Below are 23,196 nucleotides of genomic sequence, written 5' to 3'. Positions count from 1 at the left end.
ATTGGAAGAAGCAAAATTGTGAATTTAAGACATTGCAATGCTACATTTAATAGGAATAATTGATTGATGGTGTTATAAAATTATACAAACTGCTATATGCGAGCTAAATCTGAGAAATTGAGTTCGTTAAATCTAAAAGCAAAGAAAAATTCAGATTAATTTGCCAGTAGTTTTTATGAGTTGAGTTTTTTTGGATTGGTGGATTGTTCTATCAGGAACCTTGAGTTGAAAATGGTATATGAATGTTGTGTGGTGAGCTTGGATGAATTGAGACCAATGTGATGGAAAGACTCCTTTTTGGAGACTGTGTGTGAGAAGCAAATGAGCATTGATGAATGATTGTCTTGAATGATAGGAAAATACAAGTTGAATGGTTGAAGCTGTTGGCGACTACTATGGAAAATTAGTAGAGCGACTTTGCTGAAAGAGTGGTTTTGAGTAAGGTGAATGCTAAAATGAAAAACATAGCTTTTGGATTAATAATTAACTAGAGAAAGAACTGGAGAACCAGTAACACATGCAGAAGATGTGTGAACTGGGAAATTGAGAAGCGTTTTGGAAAGAAAGTCGAATTAAATGCTGGAATCATATGTAGTAAAGAACACATTCTCCCAAAAAGTTTGTCAAGGTGTGGGGCATGGGCGTTGCCAAGCCTCAGAAGGAGGGAGTGAATAGGACAGATAGTGGAAGATAGTAATAATACAAACCTTTACGACATATGGATTTTCTAATACATTTAGTGTCATACTGTGGTAAAATTCTATTCTGGTATCATGCAATGTATATCTCACTAGTAAGCCTAAGTGTGACCGGGTAATGTTTCGGGTCAGGTTCGTGCGGGATTGTTTGGGCCTTGGTCCATGATCTCATTGGCACGAGACATCTGGTTTCCATTAACAACTGACAAGATATGCACCCGAGTGAGGAAAGGGAGGCCAACTCATAAATAATGAGGAGATATTGGGAGTAATCTGTTGGTCCTTTCTTTAAGACCCTTCCTGGTGCAGATAGGTTAGCAACAAGAGAGATTTAGAGGTTCAACAGAAAGACAGTTAAAAGAAAACAACATTATTGATTTGGACAGTTGCGGGCTAACAGGAGCATGAGAAAGAAGAGCTAAGAAGCGGGATCCAATTTGATCAGGGAGATTGGAAATTCACAACACCATATTCTAAGTCACATTTTTGAGCAAGCATGACACAGGTAATAACGTTTGAGAGGTCAAGACATAGATCAGGGCTAGATGTGGAACGCAGACCTCGTTGAGTTAATTTTAAATAATGATACTGAAGACAATGTACTGTCTCATTAAATAGGAACTATAGACAGAACGTAGCTCGAAAATAGGATGAGTTGCAGGACTTACAATATAAAGACGAGATCGCTGTTACTAGGAGAATTTGAAGTTTGGTAAACAAACGTTACTAGCGAATTGATGGCAGCAGCTACATTTGGTTACAAGTTTGATGTCCCAGTCTGTCACTCTCAGTGCCAGGATCCCTGAAACTCGATCCCGAGACTCTGCCTGCAGCCGTGGACGTCTACAAAACGGTGCCTGGCTTTGAGGCACCTTTGACCTTTGGCAAGGACAAAGAAAGACTGTTGTTGTACTTGTAGGGGGACAAGTACACTCTGGAAGAAAGACGACATCCTCGGGGACGAGAAAAGACAGTGAGAAGCGGAGGAACTCACAATGTTGAAAATGGACTCATTTGAACAATGGACTCATTCGAGAGTGATGGATGGGTTGACTCTGAAGCAACAACAAAAGAACACCATCTTGAGAGGATGAGGTGCGGCAAAAGATATGGACTTGAAATGTCCAACGGCCAAATCGCACTCCGTGCTGTGGCGGTGCTAAAACTTCGTGGGGCTTGGGGTAAAGTGGAAAGGAGCTTCATTGTGCACTGGGTTTGACAGAACTGAGGAGATTTGATAAAATATTTAATAATGCGTAGAGCTACAGAGAGAAGCATCATGGTCAGAAATTGAACAGATTGGACAAAACAAATAGGCTAAAACGGAGAGAAACAAGAGCGAGATCTGATGTTTTGGCTCATCAGGCATAAGAAGTAGAAATTGAGTCAGATACATTTTAGAATAGGACATTTGGACTAAAGTGAATTCAGTCAAGAGGAAGCTAGGTTGCTCAATGTACCTACTCAATAAAATAGTAAATTCGTTGCACCACAGTGGAGTTTGGGTGGTCAGAATGTTGGATACGTTAAATTTTTGACTTTCACACAATCATGCATAGGAGTCGCACAAGGCGACAGTTAACAAGACAATGACTGCAGTAGGGATCACTTACGACTGCACCGACATGGAAAAGTCGAAGCAAGGGAGTTGAGTAAGGGATTATATGCAGAACAGTCCGCTATACAGTTACCAATAGGAGGTTCTATCAAAAGGAGCTACATGAGAGATGTATAGAATCCCTTTGTCTGTGGTCTGTGTTCGTGCGTAATCTCTGTAAAGTTGTGTCAGGCTGTTGTCGTTTGTCTGAGCTTTGGGTGCGCGCTCGGTGTGTGTGCGTTTATGTGCACAACCTGTGTGGGTGCGAACGTGTTAGGAAAAAGACGGCATGGATAAGGGAATCTCCTTTAAGACAGGAGGCAATAAATGGGAAAGCCCCTGTCATGAACGGTCTTTGGTTAGGAGGAATCATTAGGAAGTGCTCAAACTCTTCTTTCAAACACTCCTATCTGCCTCGTTAAAAAGGGCATTACAATTGACTACAAGAGTTGCAAAAAGCAGATGAAGAACATAGGTAGCATGATCAGGGCCCTCAGGCTGACGGATGTGTCAAATGCCAATTTACTGCCGCCTGATCTTTCCTCCTCACAGGTCAACAACCCCATCAATCCAGGAGACTGGGTCTACATCAAGGTCATCAAAAGAAAGAACTGGGCCAGCCATGGTGGGAGGGACCATTCCAAGTCTTGCTGACTACCACCCTCCGCAGTGAAGATCGCTGAACGACCCAGCTGGATTCACCTTAGCCACTGCAAGCTACGAGGAGTGCTGGACCCCTCATTTCGGGACGGTGGCAAAGTCTGCGAACAACAATCCCAACTCCGCTAGGCGGGGGTATGTCTCGGTGTTCCTGTCATCTTAGTAGCAACGGGGCTCCACATGCCAGGTGGATCCTCTGCTGCGTTGTGGTTGGAGCATGCTATGGTCTATGGACACATCTGAACAGACCAAGTGATAATGTTGACCGTGGGAAAACGATGGTCACACGGTGAGAACTTTGAGGACTGGTGATGAGACCCCAGAAACCCATACGAAACCAACGCTTGGTACCGGTATGTGAAGGTCGCTGTGAGAGCGCACACACAGGAGGGATGTTATCTGTGTTTCCCAAAACTCCCCTTGCTCCACACAAGTTCACTTGGAGGCCAGAGCAATGAATGTCACTGAAGCGAAATGTATGGCATACATGGGAGGAGATTGATATCAACACCGTACTGTCAGTCAGTGACGCTACCACTACCGCCCTGGACTCGCAGGAATGAATCTGTGATCAAACTATTTTGGATTAATCCCAATGTGACTGTTGGAGGACGACAGATGCCACAAGTGGCCTAAACCAGGACGCTACCTGGAATGGACTACACGTGTTTCATCCAAGAAAACAAGACCCATTCACGACAACTGCTCTCCAGGAGGGAACTGGATGGGAGCTTTGGACATCACCGCTGTGTGCCAGGATGGGAGAGCCATTTCAAGGTGTAAGGGTGTTAGGGTGGTGCTCACTCTAACTTATTTTGCAAGAACCACTTGGAGACAAGTTAGTCGTTTTGGGCACCTGCAGGCGGAGAGTCCATTCGTCACTGTGCGTACAGCAATGATCGAATGACGTCTGACCCTCGCTTCCCACAAGACCATCTTTATTAAGAGAAAAAGGGCGGGGGTGACAGTAGACTGAATAAACAAGTTAAAGCTCTTGACATCTAGGTAAACAGAGCAGGGGATGTTTTACGACATTGTTTAGGATGGGACAGACTTAGGTGGTTTATTACCGGTTACATACCAACGTAAGCATAAAACTAATCTACCTAAGTTATTTATTACCGGTTATATACATTCCAACATAATCATAGATCAAGATAGTTTGGAAAACCCTGACAAAGGGCTCTCCTGCCAACATGGCTGTACCATTGGACGGGTCCTACTTCATTCGGAACGGATCGTGGCTTTATTTATATTTTCTTATTGATAGCATTCTGGTCGCCTAAGGCAGAGGGACCGTGTGAGACTTTTCCTGCGATTTAACATCGGCCAGCAGGTTTTTAGATCACACAATAAGTTTGAACTGGAGTATTGAGGGAAAACCTCTTCTTTGCTGGAAGTTATTGCTATCATTGGTTGTTTTTGTCATGTTTCACCCTACACGTTCCCCAGCACGTCCGCTGTCGTCTCAGTTTTTTATTGATTTTTTTTTTATTGTTTTTGCTATTCTTTATATTTTCTTACTTATGTTTGATTGATCTGGTTCACATAATCGTATGATAAAACAGGAGGGATATGTCATGGTTTTCCAAAACTATCTTGATCATATGATTATGTTGGAATGTGTGTAACCAGTAATGAATAACCTTGGTAGATTAGTTTTATGCTTATGTTGGTGTGTAACCAGTAATAAATAACCTAGCTTGTTCCATCCTACACAATGTCGTAAAACATCCCCTGCTCTGCTAATCTAGAGGTCAAGGGCCTTTTTTACTTGTCTATTCAGTCTACGGTCACCCCCACCCTTTTTCTCTTAATAAAGATGCTCTTGTGGGAAGCGAGAGTCAGACGTCATTCGATCATTGCTGTACGCACAGTGACGAATGGACTCTCCGCCTGCAGGTGCCCAAAACGACTAACTTGTCTCCGAGTGGTTCTTGCAAAATAAGTTAGAGTGAGCACCACTCTAACAGGGCGTAGATTCTTTTTTTTTTGTCCGTTCTTCCAAGCTGTTTGCATGGATGTTGTGTGGTTAAGAGAGTGCGACTGGTAGGATAAATTGACTGCAAAGAGAATTTGGTGGAAGGTCAATTTAATGGTTGAAACTAATGGTTCATAGTGTTGGAGCAGTTCAGAGAGGTATTTTGGCCCTGGCCCATTTAAAGATTTATAAACTATTAGCAGAATCTTAAAATCTATTCTATGGCATACTAGTAGCCAGTGTAGGGACTTGAGTATTGGTGAAATGTGTTCTGCTTTCTTGGTTCTTGTTAGAACTCGAGCAGGAGCATTTTGAATGAGCTGTAGTTGTTTCATAGCTTTCTTTGGTAGGCCTTCGAAGAGGCTGTTCCCATAGTCCAATCTGCTAGATATGAAGGCATGAATTAATTTTTCAAGCTCTTGTTTGGATGTATAGCCTCTGAGCCTTGCTATTTTTTTTAGCTGGAAGAAGGCACATTTTCTTATGAGTTTGATGTGGGGGTTGAAATTCAGGTCAGACTCAATAATTATGCCAAGAATTTGTACTTGTTCCTTTGGTTTAAGGGCTAGGGATTCTAATTGAGCAGTGACTTTGAGCCTTTCTGCTTTAGCGCCAAAGAAAATTATCTCTGTTTTGTCCTTGTTTAGTTGGAGGAAATTCTGGCACAACCAGTCATTTATTTGCTCAATGGTTTGGTCTAGTGTATTTATAGGGGTATAGTCATCCGATGAGAGGGCTATGTAAAGTTGCGTGTCATCTGCGTAGCTGTGGTAGGCTATGTTGTTTTTTGGAGTATTGGGCCAATTGGGAGCATGTAGAGATTGAATAGGACCGGATTTAGGATTGAGCCTTGGGGTACCCCACATGTCATATTGGGCAGGTCAGAGATGAAATTGCCGATAGAGATAAAGTAGTTCCTGTCTTGCAGATAGGATCTGAACCAGTCAAGAACCTTGCCGGAAAGACCCACCCAGTTTTCCAGTCTGTCTAATAGAATTTCATGGTCAACCGTATTGAACGCAGCACTAAGGTCTAGTGACACTAGAATTGAGATTTTACCTGAATCCGTGTTCATTCGGATGTCATTGATAACTCTGAGAAGCGCAGTTTCGGTGCTGTGATGGGGTCGGAAACCGGATTGAAAGGGATCTAGTATGTTATTGGAGGATAGGAAGGCATAGAGTTGTTGATAGACAGTTCTTTCGAGTATTTTGCTTGAAAAAGGAAGATTTGATACTGGTCTGAAATTGCTGATTATGGAGTGGTCAAGATTAGGCTTCTTTAATAGGGGCTTCACAACAGCAGTTTTCAAAGATTGTGGAAAGAGGCCTGTAAGTAGAGAAGTGTTTCTTATCTGCAGTAGGTCTGGGGCAAGGCACTTGTGGACATTTTTTAGAAAGCTTGTTGGCAAGGTGTCAAGGCAGCACGTTGAGGATTTAAGGCTTTGCACTGTTTCTTCTAGTTGTTTTTGGTCAATGATATTAAATTGGGTCATGTTTTCTAGGCACCTTTTCAGTTGGTGCATTGGGGCCATAGGTCCTTTTGCAGTAAAACTGATGGGTAATCTGATGTTTTTAATTGTATCCTTGAAGAGGGTTGCAAATCCATTGCATTTGACAGTGGATAGGAAATCAGGGGCAATTTGAGGGGGGGCGTTTGTTAGCCTGTTAATGGTGGCAAAGAGAGTACGAGCGTCATTTGTGATTTTGTTGATTATGTCAGCAAAGAAAGATTGTCTGGCGTTTTTTAGTTCTTGGTTATAGGATTTAAGTCTGTCTTTGTAAATATCATGATGAATGTTGTTAGAGTGGTGCTCACTCTAACTTATTTTGCAAGAACCACACGGAGACAAGTTAGTCGTTTTGGGCACCTGCAGGCGGAGAGTTCACTCGTCGCTGTGTTTACAGCGATGGTCGAATGAAGTCTGACTCTCGCTTCCCACAAGAGCATCTTTATTAAGAGAAAAAGGGTGGGGGTGATAGTAGACTGAATAGACAAGTTAAAAAGCCCTTGACCTCTAGATTAGCAGAGCAGGGGATGTTTTACGACATTGTGTAGGATGGAACAAGCTAGGTTATTTATTACTGGTTACATACATTCCAACATAATCATAGATCAAGATAGTTTGGAAAACCCTGACAAATGTGAAGTTTAGTTTTTCGCCATTTGCGTTCTGCTTTTCTAGACTCTCTTTTTTTTATCTTTTACAGAGAGAGAGTATGTCCATGGTGCTTTCTTACCAGAGATTAATTTGGTTTTCAGAGAGGCTACTGCGTCGATAGCTTTTAGGGTTTTAGAGTTGAAGTTTTCTAGGAGGTCATTGACAGATTCTGATGGAAGGGTAGGGGCCTGCGAGAAGGCCTCCATAAATAGTGTACTAGTGGCCTCATTAAAGTTTCGCTTTTTAATGGTTTGTGGTTGACTGAGAGCTATAGGGGTGACCTTCATTTCGATAAAGATGCAGAAGTGATCAGATGAGGCAATATCGACTGGTGAGAGGAAAGATGACTCAAGACCTCTGGTTATGAATAAATCTAGTGTATGGCCTCTGTTGTGTGTAGGTCCAGAGATATGCTGGGATAGGTCGAAGGTGCCAAGGAGGTCGTTTAGTTCTTTGATGTTATTATCATTGAGTTTGTCTGTCAGGTTTATTTCGCTGACTGAATAAGTGAATAGAAGAGCAACAGCAAACAAACCACAAGTGAGACAGAATATTAAGTATTTTCTCGCGAGGAGTGCAGTACAGATAGCTTGAGACAATCTCTACACACTGAATATCTGTAGGCACTCCCGCTCTTTTTATTTGGATTTGCCCTACCCACAGTGTTAGACATAACCACTAAAAGGGGGGAGGAAAGCATGTGGGCTTTGTCTCGTAAGCAAAAATCACTAGGTGTTTACATACTGATAAGAACATCTGGGAAGAGGAGTTTGAGTGGACTGGATACAGGAGAAAAAACCTTTGACCTCTAGTTAAAACATAGCAAGGGAAGTTTTACGACATTGTGTAGGATGCAACAAGCTAAGTTATTTATTACTGGTTATATACATTCCAACCTAATCCTACGATAAAGATAGTTAGGAAAAACCCTGACTTTAATGGTCACTTGGAGGTTCATCTGGGGTGCAGGACAGCAATGAGGCATGTTGTCTAACAAAGTAGTCTTTGTTAGAAAGGAACTGTCCTTCTGTGGTACATCATAAAAACAGCAAGGCCAAACAGCAAGCATCTCTTGCAGTGCGATTGGGGTAAAGCATTGATTAGAGAACGCATGATAACATATATATATATATATATATATATACATTTTTCCAACATTGTCTATGTGAATATTAAAGTCACCTACTATTGATATACAGTCATGTTCCAAGGAGATTATAGCGAGGAGTTCAGAGAATTCGACGAAGAAGTTATTAGCATAACCTGGGGGTCTGTATACAACCATAAGTAGGACAGGGGGAGAAGACTTCATTACAACTGCAAGATACTCAAACGAAAGACAATCTCCAAATGACGTCCGTTTACATTGAAACAAATCAGAATAGATTAGGAAAACGCCTCCCCCTCTCTTTCCGATTCTGAGGGCTTCAATGCAGTTGAAATTAGGTGGAGTTGATTCATTAAGGATATATTCTCTGTTATCTAGATCAAGCCAGGTCTCTGTAAGAAACATGATATCTAATTCATTACTCGTAATGAGGTCATTGATGAGAAGTGATTTATTGACTAATGATCTAATATTGAGCATGGCCGCTCGAATCGTTTTGGTTCTGGTGGAGTGTTTTGATTTCTGGAGCTGTTTCTGACGGATGGGTATCAGGTTTGATCCAGGGACGGAACGAACTGGGACGATAGGGTTGTTTATTCTTGGAGTGATCAGCGTTGTGATAGCTTCTGGAGTATGTTGCTGTGTGACCTTGTTCTTGCTGTTTTTGGGTGAGGAATTTTCCTTAGAACTCTGGCTTGCGGGGAGTAATGGGACAAGGGGGGACGTATGGGGAGAGTTAGGTGAGGGAAAGTTTGTGTAGATAGCTGTTCAGTTTGCTTATGGGGAGGGGTTGAGCCTGGGTGGAGCATCGATGGGGGCTGGGTTCGTTCATGTCGGTTTGGGGATCCTGGGTGGAGCATCGATGGGGGCTGGCTATATTGATGTTTGCCCGTTCAATCCTCTCGTTCATGTGTGATGAGAAGGGCAGTGGAGGGGGGAGAGGGAGAAAGGTATAGTGAGGAGGGTGGGAAGTGGGGGGTGAATGAGAGAAGGGGGGGGGGGGTAGTGGGTTTCTGGGGGTGTGTAGGGTGAGGTGTGGGGGGTGGATGAGAGGAGGGGGGGTGATGGGTTTCTGGAGTTGGAGAGGTGGGGGGGTCTGAAGCGTGTGGGAGCTGCTGAGCTTGGTTGGTCTCCGTACCGGCGGCTGTAGGCAAGAGAGGGTCGGTCTGGGTCCGTTCTAGTGGTTGAGATGATTCTGTGGTTGCTGTTTGTAGGGTTTCGGCTTCTTCTGCTGGAGCAGTGGTCTCTGCGTCTAACAGTGAACAACGGACAAATTCAGCAAGGTAATTTAAATACGCCATGACCCAAATTCGTTCCGGGGATGCTACGGCCACAAAAGTCAAAAAGTCAAAGTCAGCTTTATTGTCAATCTCTTCACATGTCAAGACACACAAAGAAACCAAAATTATGTTTTGTCTATCCCACGGTGACGAGACATATTACACGATAGACATACAAGTAAACGACACAATATAAAAACAAGAAGGCACAAACAATAAATAAGAGTGATGAATAAATAATAAACAAACAGATAACACAATAAATAAGAAGAGCAAAACGGAGCCAGTGTGCATACAGCAGACAGTAAGCATAGCGCAAAAGTACAGGACGCTACGCAGAAAGGGGAAGCGAGTTCAGGATCCTAACAGCCTGGAGTATGAAGCTGTTATTGAGTCTGGTGGTGCGGGAGCGCAGGCTCCTATACCTCTTCCCAGAGAGCAGAAGATCAAACAAAGAGTGAGCGGGGTGACTCACATCACTAACAATCGTGGTCGCCTTGCGGGTGAGATGGGAGATGTAAATGTCTTTCAAGGAGGGGAGTGAAGCACCAATAATTTTACCAGCCGTGTTCACTATGCGCTGCAGGGCCTTCAAATTGTAGTCAGTGCAGCCGCCACCCCAAACAGCAATACAGCTGGAGAGGACGCTCTCAATGGTGCCACGGTAAAATGTAGTCATGACGGCCGGAGGCTATACAGTCATGCAATAGCATACAAGAAATTTAGGTTCTTTTCTTTAGGATCTTCAGCCGAGATACCCAGGCAGACCATGAAAGAATGTTACGGTTGAGCGTTCTCTGTCGCGCTCTCTCTCTCGCTCTTGCACACACGCGCACACGCGCACACACGCTCACGCGCACACACGCTATCATACGGAGGCCGCCGTTACAGATGCGCAGAACGGATGTGCAAGACACGTCAGCTCTATAAAGAGCGAGAGTTCAGTTCTCCACCTATTAGTTTCAATTCACAGTTTAATTAGCAGTTTCAATAAGCAAATAACAAAATGCGTATTACAGGTAATATTTTATTTCACAACAGCCTTGTTCCTTTCGTCTCTGCTGTTCACTTCAAACACGCTCCATACGACCGCAAAGCTCTCGTATCAGACGCTTGCTCGATCACCTGCTCGTTTGCTGTCTGTCACAATGTACCCTACACAAATCCGAAACATTTGTTGCGGCTCCGAGTCACGACGAGGGGCAAGTTTTGGTTTCCAAGGGTGTTTTTATTCCTCTTCAACGTCTCTCCCGTACAGAGCCGCCTTTTTCACGTCCGTACGCCTCTTTCCCGTGCGCGCACGGAGCGCGGTGGTGCGTTTACTGGCAGTCGGAGAAATCAACGCCAACAAAAAAAATTACATCCAGCCTAGTTAAGACCATACCAAAGACTATAAAAATGGGACCCATTGCCTCCCTGCGGGTGTGACGATCATTGGGACTTAAAAAAAAAAAAAATCCATAAAAAAAATTCATAAAAATTGGGTGCGTATTATACATGGGTACAGGCTTTTTTCCAGCATCAGCATGCCATTTTTAGGGTGCGTATTATACATGGGGGCGCACTATACACGGAAAAAAACGGTAGTCTCCTCTTTTGTTCTGTGTGGGTGAGTCTTGTTTTTTGTTTTTTCGACTTCTAATTCTTTTTCTTGCTGCTTCATTAAATCTCCTAAGCCTTAATTCGGTATCGATTATTTCGTATTAACTATGTCGAGCATAGTTTTATATGCGGTAATTACAACTTTAAAATGTCTTTATTTCCCTATCATAGTCATTCTTTAAATCCGTTCAATTCTTTTAAAGTGAAGACAGCTTTAATCCTTAACATCAGGAATTGTCAGATCTGATTCGAAGAAGTTATCTTCAGCTCAGCTTTGTTTTTGTTCCTTTTTTTTTGCTCAGTTCCTTTGTTTTTGGTGGTACCGGAAAGTTCAAATACTTGCATCTAATCATTTTTATCTTTATTTACTCACCCTCTGCTCCTCCAAGATTGAAATGATATCCTCCGACAATCCTCTGCCACGCTAAAAAGCACTCGCTGACAACATAATGTCCTCCTCGCTGGTCAAAACCACACCACAAACTGATGTTCCCGACGCCACGCCAAAAAGTCAGAATTCTGACTTTATTCTCGGAATTCTGACTTCAAGTCAGAATAAAGTCGGAATTCTGACTTTATTCTGACTTTGACGTTAGAATTCTGCCTTTATTCTTAAAATTCTGACTTTAAAGTGAAGGCTTCTCCATCATTTTCTGTGATGACCCCTAGGGAGAAGAAAAACATTTTGTGCCCCCCTACGCTTGTACCCTTAACATTAATGTTTATTCAATGATTGAAGAAAAACAAAAAAGAAATAAAAAAGAAAGATCAACTTAAAATAAAGAGCAACTTTATTTATAACATTTTTTTTTGTCTGTAACAGAACAGATTCAATGTGCATCATTTTGCCTGAAATTAAAAAATAAAATGTTTAAACTCTAAACACTCTTGACCAACTGCCATTTTATGCTGAAAAAAATACAATAAAATAATAACAAACATGCATAATATTAAATTAAATAACAGCAATAAATAATATTCAATTCAAAGTAATCAGCAACATTAACTAGTGTTGGCTCGTGAGGGAACGATTCATTTAAAAACAACGAATCTTTTCAGCGAACGAGTGAACAAATCAGTTCCTGAACACATCGCTAAGTCACAGCACCGCAGACCTAAATTCCACGTACGTACTTCTGCGCGTAATTTTTTATTACATCGGTAGGACCAGAGGAGAGCACGAACGCAGTCCCCCACTATCAGAAATTATGCAGTCGAGATTCCCTCATTCGGGGGAAATCGCAGGAGTCAGCACTACCGGCATGCAATACAGGCTGGAGGTTGACCTTCTGACCACGTGGTGCAGGGACAACGACCTCCTGCTGAACGTCGACAAGACCAAGGAGATTGTTGTGGACTTCCGGAAGGGTCACACCCAACACCTGCCGCTGACCATCGACGGTGTTGTGGTGGAGCGAGTGAGCAGCGCCAAGTTCCTGGGGGTGCACATCAGTGAGGATCTCTCCTGGTCCACCAACACCGCATCACTGGCAAAGAAAGCCCAGCGCCGCCTGTACTTCCTGCGGAAACTTAGGCGAGCAAGCGCTCCTCCGGCCGTCATGACTGCATTTTACCGCGGCACCATTGAGAGCGTCCTCTCCAGCTGTATTGCTGTTTGGGGTGGCGGCTGCACTGACTACAACTTGAAGGCCCTGCAGCGCATAGTGAACACTGCTGGTAAGATTGCTGGTGCTTCGCTCCCCTCCTTGAAGGACATTTACACCTCCCATCTCACCCGCAAGGCGACCACGATTGTGAGTGATGCGAGTCACCCCGCTCACTCTTTGCTCGAGCTTCTGCCCTCTGGGAAGAGGTACAGAAGCCTGCGCTCCCGCACCTCCAGACTCTTAAACAGCTTCATGCTCCAGGCTGTTAGGGTCCTGAACTCGCTCCCCCGTTCTGCGTAGCGTCCTGTACTTTTACTGTCTGGACTGTCTGAATGCACACTGGCTCTTATTATTTATTATTTTTTATTACTCTTATTTATTGTTTGTGCCTTTTTGTTTATGATGTTTTTTACTTTTGCGCTATGCTTGCTGGCTCCGTTATTTATTGTGTTATCTGTTTATTTATTATTTATTCATCACTCTTACTATTGATTGTTAGAATTTTTGCCTTCTTGTTTTTATATTGTGTCGCGTACATGTATGTCTATCGTGTTATGTGTCTCGTCACCGTGGGATAGAGAAAAACTTAATTTCGGTCTCTTTGTGTGTTGTGACATGTGGGGAGATTGACAATAAAGCTGACTTTGACTTTGACTTTGAGTCTCACCCTGGGTAAACAACTTTCTTGATCATGGTGTCTCCCCTGCCAGGTAAGCATGAATTGTATAAGTTGCTGGGCCGCGGTCTTTACCGCACACGCCATCTTCAGTCACGGGCTTAATTGCGACAAACGTGTGGCACACGTACACACTTAGTGGATGAAACAGAATTCGTAGAACTGTTTATATAGTACCTTTAGTCATTACAGAACCAAAGCATGATAAATTAAGTAAAAAATAGATTCAAAAACACTACCATCATGCTTTGCTTCTTTTTCTACCCTTAATTACCCCTACACCCGCGCCTTTGTTCACCTCCTTTTTCTTAGAGTCGCCATCTAGTGGTGATGGCAACAACCCCAAAAAAATAAAGTGAAATAATATCTGCAAAAACATGCCCATCACACATTGCCTCTTTTAACCTGAGAACCCAAAAACTATGAATTTGTATTTATTGAAAACCTCCAACATTACCACTGAATAATTTTTTCTGAACAAGTTTTGAAAACGACATTTTCTTGAAAATTTGAGAATAAGAATTGTAATAAAAATTCTTGAAAGAATGCTAGGAAAATCTCAAGCAAAGAAACACATTTTAATTATATTTTAGAACGGTTACGTAAATTCTTGCTGCCTCTTAAGGAGAAACGTCTTAGAGAGATGAGACCCCATCAAGTCATAACTGACTGCTTAACCCTGTGAGAATGAAGCAAACAGATTGAAATGGTTTTCTCACATATTGAACTATTGATTTGACCAGGAGAGGGGGTGCACCGCGCCTCGAGGTACTGCAATAACAGGTCGATGCGTGGAGTGAACAGGACAAGCCCCTTTTCAAACTCCCTATTCCAAAAATCAGTTTAATATGTGTTCCCCAGACGGGGGACATATCAGATATTATACTGATAAGAACACTACACTTGATCTCAGCCAAAAGAGAAGTGATAACCCGAAATGGCTCTGAGGCTACGACTTAAATAAAGGGACTACCAATTCAAGTTACGGTTACATTTATCAACTGATGCTAATGCCACATCCTGACCCCTGTGAATTCCCCAAATGTGGGATTCTCGACTGCATAATTTCTGCTAGTTCTTTCTGTTTAAAACAAAACTTTTGCGCAGTAGTACGCACACGGAGTTTAGGTCTACAGTGCTGTGACACACTGAACGCTTTTGAGTCGTGATGGACACATGAGGCTTCTTTGGTGTAACTACCGAAGTCGAAGTAGTTGTCTTTCGCCGCTGGGCGGAGCTGTTGTGGCTCTGGCGAAGCTTCAAATTTTGCATGGTGTGCAACAGGCACGTGCACTCATAGGAGCCAGGTGAGGCAGTGCCTTGCCACCAGGGGCAGTAAAGGGCTCAACAAGGTTTCCTCAGCTGTCACCATCCATTCATCCATTTTCTGTACCGCTTTAACCCCACGGGGGTCGCGGGCTTGCCGGAGCCTATCCCAGCTGTCATCGGGCAGTAGGCGGGGGACATCCTGAACTGGTTGCCAGCCAATCGCACGGCACACAGAGACGAACAACCATATGCACCCGCACTCACCCCTAGGGGCAATTTGGAGTGCTCAATCGGCCTACCAAGCATGTTTTTTGGGGATGTGGGAGGAAACCGGAGTGCTCGGAGAAAACCCACGCGGACACGGAGAGAACATGCAAACTCCACACAGGGAGGGCCGGAGGTGGAACCGAACCCGCACCCTCCTTACTGTGAGGCGGACGTGCTAGCCAGCGCGCCACCGAGCCGCCTGTCACCATAAGTTGTTAAAAAATGAATAATATAATAAAACATAATATAATATCTGTTCTGTGTTCTATGCTTTTAATGCAATTTTGGTGTGTTTTCTATACATTTGGATCATTTTCATAGTCAAAATAGCTGTATTTCTTGTTCAAATAACAACGGGAGACGAGAATCATGGAGGCTGAGGCAGTGACAGGTAGTGCCTCTCAGGGCGAGCGTGTGAGTGTGCACCACTCACACACTGTACTGAGCGCGTGCAAACGTGCAAAAAATCTGACTTTGAGTGACTCATGTCTTCCGCCGCTAGCTTCCATGCTCCAGCAGCTTTATGGCCCTGTATGACGTCGTAAAAGGCCCCCTGCTATGCTTTGATCAGCAGGGGAGCGGCTGCACCCCATCCTGTGTGTTCCCACACCCCCACTTTCAACCCCACTCTGTTTCTCTCAATAAATATGCAACTGAAAAGGCCCGAGTCAGACTTCATTCGACCATCGCTGTAAGCACAGCGACGAGTGAACTCTCCGCCTGCAGGTGTCTGAAACGACTAACTTGTCTCCAGTGTGGTTCTTGCAAAATAAGTTAGAGTGAGCACCACCCTAACACTCAGCCTGTGTCAGAAGTAGTATGACGTACGGAAGTGAGGCATGGGCCCTGAAAACAGAACATGAAGACAAACTAAACAGAGCAGAAATGAGGATGATCAGATGGATGTGTGGTGTGTCAATGAGGGAGGAAAAGACCAGTGCAGAGCTGAGACAGAAGATTGGGAGTGGAGGCCATAGTGGATGTGGTGAGGAGAGGCAGACTCCGATGGTACGGACATGTAGTGAGGAAGGACGAGAACGACTGGGTGAAGAAAGAGACATGAAGGCACTCGGCATCAACCACGAGATGGCCATGGACCGTTCTCGGTGGAAGAAGGCCATATCGAGAACCCAGTCCAACCCAGCGGCATCTGGAAAGCGGACTTTAAACCGATGATAATGTAGCCTGATCAAAATGAATAAAACTTCTCTCGGTATGTGCATTCACGTGTAACATTGAAGGAGGTGGACGTGTGTTTCAATATGTATATAAATACCATCATTGTCTATTAAGAAACTAAAAGTTGATGGAACACATTTTGTTATGAAGGGCTGCTGTGTTTTAACTAGGAAAGACTGATGTGTTTATGGATGAAGATGACTTGTACTTGTGATTGTGCTTGTGAACAGTAAAGATTCAAGAATTTGTATTTGCCATGTTTTAGCGTGCCAAACAAGGAATTTGACCTCGGTACCTCTGTTCAACATTTAGGTAACTAACAACACTCAGGACGTGTGAAAAATGACAAATATTCTCCCAGGAGGGCAACGAAGAACTCAAAACTCCAACTAGGGAAAATGAGAAACCTTGAGAAGAGACCACAGATGGGAGGGTCCCTCTTCCAGATATAAAATAGTGTAGACAATTAAAAAAAAGGTGTGGAGAGCGGGATGTTATTGCAAAGCTATGACTCTGAGACTCTAAGAGTTGTGTGAGTTCATCAGAGCAACAGCCTGGGGGAAGAAGCTGGTTTGGGCGTACAGAGCTCTATAATGCCGCCTGGAGGGGAGTAGTTCAAACAGACTGCAACCTGGGTGAGAAGGTTCTGTAGAGATGTTACTTGCACGTTTCCTGGTCCTGGACAGGTACAAGTCTTGGATAGGTGGGAGGTGCAGAGGACAGAGTGTAGAAGGTCTTCAGCAGCTCCCGGGGCAGGTTGAACTCCTTCTCAGGAAGTACAGCCTCTGCTGGACCTTCTTCCGGACAGAGTCTATGTGGCCGGTCCATTTCAGGTCCCGAGAGATTGTGGTCCCCAGGAACTTGAAGGTGTCTGTGGAGAGAATAGTATTACTGCGGATAGTGAGGGGTGAAAGTGGTGAAGGGTCTCGCCTGAAGTCCACTGTCATCTCCACGGTCTTGAGCGGGTTCAGCTCCTGGTGGTTTTGGCTGCGCGTGGACCAGCTGCTCCACCTCCTGTCTATACGCAGTCTCGTCACAGTCCTGGATCAATCCGATAAGAGTGGTGTCGTCCGCATACTTCAGAAGCTTCACAGAAGAGTCACCTGAGAAGAAATTGTTGGTGTAGAGAGAGAAGAGCAGTAGGGAGAGGACGCACCCCTGAGGGGCGCCAGTATTGGTGGTCCGGGGGTCGGATGTGATGCTCCCCGGCCTCACACTGTTGGTCAGGAAGCTGGTGATCCACTGACAGGTGGAGCCAGGCACCGAGAGCTGGATGAGCTTCTGTTGGAGGATGTCAGGAGCGATGGTGTTGAATGCCGAGCTGAAGTCCACAAACAGGATCCTGGCGTACATTCCTGGGGTGTGCAGGTGGTGCAGGGTGGAGTGCAGTCCCATGTTGACCGCATCATCCACCGACCTGTTTGCCCGGTAGGCAAACTGGAGGGGGTCAAGCAGGGGGCCCGTGACATCCTTCAGGTGGTTCAACACTAACCTCTCCAAAGATTTCATGACCACAGATGTCAGAGCGACAGGTCTATAGTCATTCAAACCTGTGATGGCGGGCTTCTTGGCCACCGGAACGATGGTGGAGCTATTGAAGCACGAGGGCACCTCACACAGCTCCAGGGAACGGTTGAAGATCCGTGCAAAGGTGGGTGCCAGCTCAGCACAGACTTTCAAGCAGGAAGGTGACATGCCGTCTTGGCCCGGTGCCTTCCTGATCTTTTGGCCTCTGCAAGAGAGGGAGTAGGTGACAACGGTGATGCAGGTGTGGACAGAGCGGTTGTGGGGGGAGGTGAGTATGTTGATTGTGCTGCAGGAGGTCCTGTAGTGTGGGAGGACCGATCAAACCTAGAGTAGAACCTCTTTAGCTGGTTTGCAAGCCTTGGGCTCGCCACAGGGCAGGGGGTTTGTTTCTTGAAGCCCGTGATGCTCTGCAGTGAGGTGTCTCTCCAGGCTCTCCCCATAACACTTGCTGGCTGTCCTCACCTCTCGGTTCAGTGTGTTTCTGGTCTGCTTGAACAGGTCCCGGTCGCCACTCCTGTAGGCCTCCTCCTTGACTTTGCGCAGCCTCCTGAGGTTCGGTGTAAACCAAGGTTTGTCGTTGTTGTACGTGCAGAAGGTCTTGGTCTGCACACACAGATCCTCACAAAAACTTATGTATGATGTGACAGTGTCAGTGAGTTCATTGTGCAGTCAATTGGTGCCCAATTGGTGCAGTCAAAGCAGGCTTGGAGGTCCTGCCTAGGTCCTGCCTAGACTCCACTGTCCACTTCCTCACAGTCCTCACCACAAGCTTAGAAGTCTTTAATTTCTGCCTGTAGGCCGGATCAGATTAACTAGACAGTGGTCCGAGAGTCCTAAAGCTGCACGAGCCACAGAGTGGTGTGCATCCTTAATTACGGTGTAGCAGTGGTCCAGTGTCTGTGCCCCTCTGGTGTGCTATCTGTACTTGGGGACTTTGTGTGTGAGTTTCGCCCTGTTAAAATCACCTAGAACAATGATTAGTGAATTTGGTAGAGGTTTCTCCATGTCTGTCACCTGGTCAGGCAGCATCTGCGTGGCTTCACTCGCACGTGCGTGTGGTGGAATGTAAATGGCCGCCATGACGATCGAGGAGAACGGCCGGCAGTTCATGAAAACTGTGTTGGGAAAAAGATACTTTTTATCATTGGATTCTATGTATCTACTTATGTGTGCAAGATCTTCCACAGTATGTGACAGTTTGACCTCGTGATAATGAGTTGGGAGCATATGGCTGGCTAAGGAGCACATGACTGGAGTCATGAGTCGCGCTATACAATAAACTCCTTAGTTAGCTATTCATGAACAGATCATGAGTTTGGTATGAGATGGCTGAAGCAGACAAACGTCTTATTTAATCTAAAGTCATGAGCACGCCACAGATGTATGCATCCCAGGGGCACTAAGACCCTAAGACCCTGTCTTTGTTAAGCTAAAGTCATGAGATGACCATACTGCTCTTTCCATAATAGCATCCCTGTTGTTCTGTGGTCATGAGATTTAATTATGAGATGTCATTCCTGTTTAAGAAACTATGCATTCATGTAGATTTCCCCCATTGTTGTTCCTCAATAAAAGGCACGACCAAACTGGAGGAAGCGTGCGAATCTCAGCCGCACTTGCTGTGTGTCTGGTTTACCCCCTTCTGCAGACGTCGCTTGCCATCGAAGACATCTCCTGCCCCTGTGAGATTCTTTTCAGATAAAGGTTGTGAACCCAACAAAGTGTTTCTAGGAGAGTGCTGCGAGACTCTTTCAACACCGTGACATCAGTACAGCAACGTTCATTAATACAGAAACAGATACCACCTCCCTTTTATCTGTAGCCACCTTCTATTAAATCAGTGGTCTCCAACCTTTTTTGCGCCACGGACCGGTTATGTGTCAGAAATATTTTTGTGGACCGGCATTTATATAAATAAATAATACATTTATATACAGTATTTTTCGGTCGCGTTCTTTTTTCATACTTTGGGTGGGGGGGCGACTTATACTCAGGAGCGACATATATGTGAACTTTTTCACAAATTTTTACTTGATCATGAACACTTTACTTACTAGTATAGTTGATCACTTCACATGTAAATTTCACTTCAAACCGCATGAGGGCGCACTATGGATGTGGAATAATTGGAGCCTCACTGACAATGAGTTCCATTCACTGACTTCCGAAGTCGGGACATTTAGTGATTTGGAGTGACATCGATTATTGGATAAACTTGTTATTTATGTTAAAGTTATTTGATATGTAGTTTATTTAGAGTAGCAACGTGTATGTTGTTAGACTTCAGTAGTTTCCGATTTTGTAGGGAGGCATCAGGGCGTGGGGGGGCGGAAAGAGCAATCCCGGGTGCTTGCGTGTGTTGGCTCACATGTTGAGCTCTTGATTTGTGAAATAAAGAGCCGGCCTTACAAAATTACTCTTTTTTTCCACAATTTGATATATTTTAACGCTTTGATTATCATATTATTTTTTGTGTAAAACCTATCAGATATAAAGCTAGATTTTATGATAGTTATTAATGGTAAAATGATTGTAGTCTTCTTCTTTACTAGAAAAGGATCCAAAGCGTGTTCTGCCTTACAGCCCTGAGGAGGACATGTGGCCAGGCGTGGCACACCATCCGTTCCCTGAAGGAGGAATGGCAGAGACTGCAGCACGGACAGAAAGCAACCAAGTAGGAAACACTCACACGCATGCACGCACGCACACACACGCACACACATGAATGTGTGAACTGTATCCAAAAATGACAATATTTTCCTCCCAGCATGAGCTTGCTGAGACAAAACTCATCCCTGTCCAAGCAGAAGAACGATATGGTGTCCATGCACCAGAGACTCATGGCCAAGCTGGACTTCTTCGACACCACCGTTCATATAGACACGGACAAATACCAGCAGACCGCCACTGGAATTGGTATTGTGTTAACTCTGTTTCTTTGAATGGGAACAGATCATTGGATTAATTGAATTTCAAAGTCAAAAGTCAAAGTCAAAGTCTGCTTTATTGTCAACATCTTCACATGCCGAGACACACAAAGAGATCGAAATTACGTTTTCCCTATCCCACGGTGACAAAACATATTACACGATACACATCCAAGTAAACAACGCAATATAAAAAACAAGAAGGCACAAACAATAAATAATAAGAGTAACAATAAATAATAAATAAATAGATAACACAACGAATAAAAGCCAGTGTGCATACAGACAGTAAAAGTTCAGGACGCTACGCAGAACGGGGAAGCGAGTTCAGGATCCTGACAGCCTGGAGTATGAAGCTGTTTGAGAGTCTGGTGGTGCGGGAGCGCAGGCTTCTGTACCTCTTCCCAGAGGGCAGAATTTGAATGCAATTTGATGGTGGACCTTACCAGAAATGGACTGAAGTACAATCAGCGGTGAAGATAGTATTAGAAGTTCCGATGGATTTGAAGTCCATCATCGCCTTATCCACCATGTATTTGGACGGTGCGTATTACAAAATGTGCTTGTGGCCGAGCGGTTAAGGAGACCAGAAATCCATTGGGGTCTCACCTCACAGGTCCAGATCCTGCTGAACACGATCCAGATTTTCAAGAATGTGGTGTAATATGAGATACTCACCACATTTGGACGATGTACATTACACAGTGTGTTGTTATGGCCGAGTGGTTAAGGTGATGGACTAGAAATCCATATGGGGTCTCCCCTCTCATGTTCGAATCCTGCTGACAACATTTCAGTGTTTGAATTTAGATTCTTGCAATAAGCATTTGGACAATGTGAGGACAAAGTTTGTTGTTGTGGCCACGTGGTTAAGGCGATGGATTTGACATCCCTTGGAGTCTCACCTTGCAGGTTCGAATCCTGTAGACAATGCTATAGCTTATGTATTAGAATCTCGTTGTGTTGCCAGATTCTCACCATATGCATTTTGACAATGTGAAGACCTTGGCCAAATCCCTTTGATGTGTAGCTGTGCCCGAGTGGTTAAGGGGATGGACTAGAAATCCATTTGGGTCGTGCCTTGCAGGTTCAAATCCTGCAGACGCCAATTCAGATTTTGAATTAGAATCTTACTAGATCCTTGCAATATGCATTTTGACAATGTGAGGACCTCACCAATGTGTGTTGTTGTGGGCGAGTGGTTAAGGCGATGGGCTTGCAATGCATTGGAGTCTCGCCTCGCAGGTTAGATTTTGAATAAGAATCTTGCCAGATCCTTGCAATATGCATTTTGACAATGTGAGAACCTCCACAATGTGTGTTTTTGTAGTCGAGTGGTTAAGGTGATGGACTAGAAATCCATGGGGGTTCCCCCTTGCAGGTTCGAATCCTGACACCAATGATACAACTTTTGTATTAGATTCCCGGACCGGCCACATAGACTCTGTCCGAAAGAAGGCCCAGCAGAGGCTGTACTTCCTGAGACAGCTCAAGAAGTTCAACCTGCCGCAGGAGCTGCTGAAGACCTTCTACACTGCCATCATCCAGTCTGCCCTCTGCACCTCCATCACTGTTGAACTGTACTGCCCTTACACCTGTTTATCGACCCCGTGGCCATTTTGTGTGTTTTGAGGTGTTCTCTGATATTGAGGGGTGCTGGTTGGCCGCTGTTACTTTTTTTCCTTTATCAAACCATCTGTGTAACTCCAAATCATTAACGCCATCGATCAAGTTTGTTCTCCTTTATGTAAACAAGTCCGACGTCAGCGGCGAGTTACAGTTAACATTTTTCTACAGGCCCATATAACAATATATAAACTATGTATTAAATGACAATAATATAAACAACAATTTTATCAAACCGTCCGTGTCACTCCAAATCAATAAATCCATCAGAATCTTCGTTTTCCGTGTCACTTGAGAAAAAAAAAAAAAGAAAAAAAAATTGACGCCGGAAAGACTACGTGTCCCACGGACGTCAGACTAGATATATCAAATAAATGTAATATAAACAACAATTTTAACAAACCGTGTGACTCCAAATCATTAAATCCACCGGAATAGTCATCCTCTGTGTCAAAAAAACCCCAAAATAAACAGCTGTCGATTCCGGACCTACGTGCGGCGCTGATGTCAGCCTCGTTGTCAGTTGGCGCCTCCAATTATTCCACAGATCTACGTATATAACTACATTGTAGCATTACCGAAGTACCAGACAAGACGTGGGTTTGGTAACAGGCCGGCTCTTTATTTCACAAATCAAGAGCTCAACATGTGAGCCAACACACGCAAGCGCCCTGGATCGCTTTTTCCGCCCCCACAACCCTGCTGCCTTCACGGCCTCCCTACATAATGGGAAAGTACTGAAGTCTAACAACATACACGTTGCTACTCTAAATAAACTACATATCAAATAACTATAACATAAATAACAACTTTATCGAATAATCTGTGTCACTCCAAATCACTAAATCTCCCGACTTCGGAAGTCAGTGAATGGAACTCATTGTCAGTGAGGCTCCAAGTATTCCACAGCCATAGTGCGCTCTCATGCGGTTTGAAGTGAAGTGATCAATTATACTAGAAAGTAAGTAAAAACTTAATGAAATGAAAAAATTGTGAAAAAGTTCACATATATCACATAAAATATATGTTCA

General features: G+C 44.2%; 2 non-coding genes across 2 annotated transcripts; one reads left to right on the top strand and one right to left on the bottom strand.

Annotated features, from left to right (window-relative positions):
• Positions 1 to 14,116: 14,116 nt before the first annotated feature.
• LOC133156276 (U2 spliceosomal RNA) lies at positions 14,117 to 14,299 on the bottom strand. The gene has a single exon (XR_009714842.1). It is a non-coding gene; the product is annotated as a U2 spliceosomal RNA (small nuclear RNA).
• Positions 14,300 to 21,247: 6,948 nt separating this feature from the next.
• trnas-aga (transfer RNA serine (anticodon AGA)) lies at positions 21,248 to 21,330 on the top strand. The gene has a single exon. It is a non-coding gene; the product is annotated as a tRNA-Ser (tRNA).
• The last annotated feature ends 1,866 nt before the right edge of the window (positions 21,331 to 23,196 follow it).

This window comes from Syngnathus typhle, linkage group LG6 (assembly GCF_033458585.1).
Source record: "Syngnathus typhle isolate RoL2023-S1 ecotype Sweden linkage group LG6, RoL_Styp_1.0, whole genome shotgun sequence".
NCBI lineage: Eukaryota > Metazoa > Chordata > Actinopteri > Syngnathiformes > Syngnathidae > Syngnathus > Syngnathus typhle.
The sequence above is the reverse complement of the archived record's forward strand: the minus strand, read 5'-3'. Positions and strand labels throughout refer to the sequence as shown.